We start from the raw sequence: 6,425 nt of genomic DNA on the forward strand, positions 1-6,425 counted from the left end.
TTCATGCCCTGATACTTGGGTAATATAGTTGTTTTTTAATGTAATTTTTTTTGTTTCTGTAAATTCTGTTTTATAAATGCACAAAATCATGAGCTAACAGCAGCAGAATGTTTTGGCAAAAGTGGAAAATATGACAAGGGGGCGTTCATGTCCGGTTTTCAAAGTCATGACTAGTATTCACCATAATTCCCATACCACATGAAGGTAGCATAATGTGGAAAAAAAATCCTGGAAGTTACAGTAACAAGTCAGTGTCTACAAATACTCGGATACTTTAACAAAAGAACCAAGAATTTATCATTAATTAGTTAAAATTATGACTTAATGAGTCAAAATAACTGATTATTATCAGTCATTATTCTGAGAAGGTTTTCCATTATGTTGAGTCTAATGGTGCCTTCAGGTGCTATCGGGAAGATGAGCCTTTCCAACTGTGAATTTGAAATTGCATTTATGTTGTGTTCACATGCTTTTGTTGTCATAGTTTAATGCAAAATGGCTGACACACTTTATGACCTGAGACTTGGTTAAAACAGTTCTGAATGTGTTCATTCATCTGAAACAGCATTTTTATTTTTCAAGTAGTTCTTTTGTTTTTTTAAATTCTCTGTGCTATAAATGTGTAAAATCTTCAGCTCACAGCAGCAGAAGGTTATGGAAAATATGACAAATATGACGTGAGGGGGCGTTCATGTCCAGTTTTCTAGTTCGTAGCATAGTGTTTACCATAACTCCCATAGCACGTGAAGGCAGCATCACATGGAAAAAAAAAATTCTGGAAGTTAAAAATAATGACTTAACAAGTCAAAATGTCTAATTAGCATGATACTTGGCTAAAACATCTGATACAATTTTTTTTTTTTTTTTTTTTTTTGTAATTTTATTGTTTTTGTAAATTTTGTATATTATAAATGCACAAAATCATCTGCAGAATGTTATGGAAAATATGACATGAGGGGGCATTTGGGTCCAATTTTCAAGTATTTCCTACAATTCTCATAGCGCTTGAAGGCATCATTAATACTCGTCTCTTCTTAAGTCACGTTATCACGACTGGAGCTGCAGGTCTTTTTTGTTGATGAGGTCGATCTCCACGGTTCAATTGGTTGAAAATCCTTTTTTGTAATTTTTTTACAACTATTATGGTAACTAGTATTTACCATAATTCCCATAGTACATGAAGGCAGCATAACACACTCAAAAAAATAAAATCCTGGAAGTAACCAGTCAGTGTAGACAAATACTCAAAAGAATCAGAAATAAGTCATTCATTAGTTAAAAAATGATAACTTAATGAGTCGAAACAACTCATTAGTGTCAGAGTCATTATTTTGAGACTTATGGTGCCTTCAGGTGCTATGGGGAAGACGAACCTTTCCAACTGTGAACTCAAAATTACGTTTACATTGTGTTCAAGTGCTTTTGTCGTTATAGTTAAGTGAAAAATGGTTGACACGATTTATCGTGACCTAATACTTGTCTAAAACATGTGATACAGCACCTTTTTTTGGTCATTTTTTTGTTTTTGTAAATTTTTTTATGCTATAAACGTACAAAATCAGCAGCAGAATGTTATGGAAAATATGACATGAGGGGGCATTTGTGTCCAATTTATAAGTATTTTCCATAATTCCCGTAGCGCTTGAAGGCATCATTAGTACTCGTCTCTTCTAAAGTCACATTATCGTGACTGAAGCTGCAGATTTTTTGTTGGTGAGGCTGAGGCCGATCTCCACAGTTTGACTGGTTGAAAATCCTTTTTGTAATTTTTTTTTTATTTTTGTAAGTTTTGTGTATTATAAATGCACAAAATCATCAGCTAACAGTGGCAGAATTATATGGAAAATATGACGTGAGGGGACGTTCGTGTCCAATTTTCAAGTTCGTAACTAGTATTTACCATAATTCTCTAAGAACTTGAAGGCAGCATAACACACACAAAAAAAATGTGGAAGTTAAAGTACTGAGTTAGCATCTAGAAATACTCAGATACTTTAACAAAAGAATCACAAATGAGTCATTAATTACTTAAAACTGATGACTTATTGAATAAACAACTAATTATTGTCAGGGAGTCATTATTTTAAGAAGGTTTTCCATTAGTTTGAGTCTAATGGTGCCTTCAGGTGCTATCGGGAAGATGAGCCTTTCCAACTGTGAATTTGAAATTGCATTTATGTTGTGTTCACATGCTTTTGTCTAAATCTGATATAACATTTTTATGTCTTTATTTATATTTTGTTTTTTTTTTTTTTGTTTTTGTAAATTTTTTTATGCTATAAACGTACAAAATCAGCAGCAGAATGTTATGGAAAATATGACATGAGGGGTCATTTGTGTCCAATTTTCCAGTATTTCCCACAATTCCCATAGCACTTGAAGGCATCATTAGTAGTCATCTCTTCTTAAGTCACGTTATCGCGACTGGAGCTGCAGTTTTTTTTGTGGACGAGGTCGATCTCCACGGTTGGACTGGTTGAAAATCCTCCTCGATGCGATCCAGACTCCCTTTACGAGCCCTGGGCTGCTGTAAAAGCCCAGTATTCCAAAACTACCCCTTTTTTTTTTTTTTTTTTTCCCTGTACTTTTGTGGTTTCCTGACATTCACCAGCATCCCCTTTCAGAGTTGGGTCCATCAAAGTCCTTGTGGATGAAGGATAGATTAAGAAAGAACTAAAGCATGTGTTTATGGTGCTTCAGAGATGCAGCGCTTTTTTTTTTTTTTTTTTTTTTTTTTGAAAGTCGCCCTTAAATCTTTCCCAGTCCTTCCAAATGCGGCCTGTACTTTTGGACTTTCAGGACCACTCAAGCGGGCCTGTCGCCAGTTTAAAAAAAAAACAGTGCACGGGCCAGTCAACCCCCCAATCAGCAAGCCCCATTGTTTATGAGAGGTTGTTATTGTTGGGCTGCATTCAGAAACAAGAGAAAAGTCCAAAAGCCCGACGGTGCAGAGGCGTCCAAAGTAAAGAGAGCGAGGGGTGAGGGGGTGTTCAGGGAAGAAAAAAAAAACACACACACACAAAAAAAACCAAAAGCACAAATTCCTCTCATTCCCTGCTGGTGTTTTCCAGATTCCTCAAGCGACAGTGAAGTCAGAAACCAGAGGGAAAGTGAAGCCAACGGGGAGAGGAAGACCAGCACATTCTTTAGGCCACGCGTCACCTTCAGCCAGAGTCCAAACACTGAGTTCAGGCTGTTCGAGGAGCAGCAGGTTCCACTGCACACGCTCACAACACACCAGGACGCAACGCACTACTAGTACTAGGGTACTAGTACACCATACTGCAGTACACAGACACAAGTATCTGGACTTTAGACTTCTGTTATCGGACTGACTGAGGCATCGTTCAGACTGTAGGCTAATGCGGCACCAATCCGATTTTCTGACCTGTATCTGATTTTTAAAGACACTTTGAACAGCGCAAACCCGATTTTTTTATTTTTTATTTTTGCTTATACGGGACATGTATCCGATTTTTAAAGACAGTTCGAACAGCACAAATCCGATTTTTTTTTTTTTTTGATCATATGTGACCTGTGTCCGATCTTTTAAAGACAGTTTGAACAGCAAAAATCCGATTTTCTTGCCCATATGTGACCTGTATCCGATTTGTTAAAGACAGTTCGAACAGCACAAATCCGATTTTTTTTCACACAGAATAAGAACACATTCAGTCTGTTTGAGAAGCAACAGGTTCCACTGCACACGCTCACAACGGACCCACACGGAATGCAGTACTAGTACCACCATCGGATACTGCAGTATATGCAGTACTAGTACCACCATCGGATACTGCAGTACACACAGTACTAGTACCACCATCGGATACTGCAGTATATGCAGTACTAGTACCACCATCGGATACTGCAGTATATGCAGTACTAGTACCACTATCGGATACTGCAGTATATGCAGTACTAGTACCACCATCGGATACTGCAGTACACACAGTACTAGTACCACCATCGGATACTGCAGTATACGCAGTACTAGTACCACCATCGGATACTGCAGTATACGCAGTACTAGTACCACCATCAGATACTGCAGTATACGCAGTACTAGTACTACGGTCGGAAACTGCTGTACACCCAGTACTAGTACCACAGTCAGATACTGCAGTACACACAGTACTAGTACCACCGTCAGATACTGCAGTACCACTGTTGGATACTGCAGTACACACAGTACTAGTACCACAGTCAGATACTGCAGTGCATGCAGTACTAGTACTATGGTCCGATACTGCAGTACACACAGTACTAGTACCACTGTTGGATACTGCAGTACACACAGTACTAGTACCACGGGTGGATACTGCAGTACACACAGTACTACTACCCCCGTTGGATACTGCAGTACACACAGTACTAGTACCACTGTCAGATACTGCAGTACATGCAATGTAGTACTAGTACTAAGGTCAGATACTGCAGTACACACAGTACTAGTACTACGGTCGGATACTGCAGTACATGCAATGCAGTACTAGTACTAAGGTCAGATACTGCAGTACACACAGTACTAGTACCACTGTCAGATACTGCAGTACATGCAATGCAGTACTAGTACTAAGGTCAGATACTGCAGTACACACAGTACTAGTACAACAGTCGGATACTGCAGTACATGCAATGCAGTACTAGTACTAAGGTCAGATACTGCAGTACACACAGTACTAGTACCACTGTCAGATACTGCAGTACATGCAATGCAGTACTAGTACCACAGTCCAATACTGCAGTACACGCAATGCAGTACTAGCACTACGGTTGGATACTGCAGTACACACAGTACTAGTACCACGGTCCGATACTGCAGTACATGCAGTAATAGTACCAAAAAATGTAAACGTAAAACATGAATGTGATGTAAACAACATAAGACAAAACAATGTAAACGATTATTGGATCAAGGTAGTAATGAAACAAAAAGAAAGAAAAAAGTAAATAAAAATAATGGAAAAGATGTAAAAGATAAAAGCAACATAAACAAAACAGAACAAAGGCATTAAAGAAAAAAAGTAATAATACAACATAAAATGAAAACAATAAATAGGACTGAAGGTTTCAGAAACAATAAAGAAAATGAGTAAAAACAACATAAAAGAAGTAACAGAATGTAACAGAATGTACACATTTTTGAGTTTATTTTTGTATTTAAGAAACAGTTTTAATAGTTTTCTCAGATGTGTCTGTCTAAGGCAGATGTTTTTCTTTCTCTGCCATAAATAATCAGTACTTTTACTCCAGTATTTGTACTTGTACTGGACTAAATACTTCCTCTTGTGTGTTTTTTTACTGCGCTGTCGTCTTTTCTTTGCTGGTTTTGTTCTCGTTTAGTTGAATTCGTGAACAGACTCCAGTCGCCGTAAAACCCTGAACAGGTCACACGGCGTCGTAAACCGTCATGAACTGGACTACGTGGTCTTCGTCTTCGTCTTCCTCTCCTCCCGTTAAACCGTCACACAAACCTTCGCCGTCTATCGAGGCTTCGCTGAGCGTCGGCGGTTTGTGTTCCAGAGCGGCGCATAATTGGCTGAGGTTTGCAGCTAATTGCCACGGTGATAAGGGTTGACAGACAGGCCGCAGGGTTGGAGAAACGGCGTCTGGGGGAAGGGGGCGGGGCTTAGGACAAAACAAAAACAAACATTAGGCGAGTTGGAAGCGGCTGGTGATGACACACTGGGTAATTGAAGACAGACGACAGTGGAGACGTTAAAGGTACAGTTAGTAAAGATTCGACTGTAAAACACAGAGGAAATGACGTCTGTGTGTTTATACAGATATCTACGTCAGCTAGCACGCTAACTAGCATGCTAACTAGCACGCTAACGGACATAAGGTATAAAACATCCTCTGGAATGTGATGTTTAACCCTTTGGTTCCTGCTCATAGAGTCCTGTAAACACTTAAATCTGGACAGTTCAGGAGGAACACCAAACATGTTCCACACAGTTTTTAATTTTTTTTTTTATTTTTATTTTTTTACATTTTTTTCTATTTCATCAACTTGAGCCATAAACAAAAACACCAATCCTCAATAACTGTTGCATATTTAACCCTTTAAATGTCATGTTTAGAATGGAAACAAAACAGATTTTTTTTGATGCAAAAAACACCAAAAACTTTTATTTATATTCTACATAAAAATGGATTTTTTTTTTTTTGCAGTCTGACATATTATGTCCTCCTCTTTCTCCCTCTCCTCACACAGATGTGCAGTACTACAGTGTGTGTGTGTGTGTGTGTATGTATATATATATATATATATATATATATATATATATATATATATATATATATACTGTATATGTGTGTATGTGTGTATATCTGTGTGTATCTGTGTGTATGTGTGTGTGTATCTGTGTGTATGTGTGTGTGTATCTGTGTGTATGTGTGTGTGTGTATCTGTGTGTGTATGT

The sequence above is a fragment of the Sphaeramia orbicularis genome, chromosome 18 (assembly GCF_902148855.1).
Source record: "Sphaeramia orbicularis chromosome 18, fSphaOr1.1, whole genome shotgun sequence".
In the NCBI taxonomy this organism is placed as follows: domain Eukaryota; kingdom Metazoa; phylum Chordata; class Actinopteri; order Kurtiformes; family Apogonidae; genus Sphaeramia; species Sphaeramia orbicularis.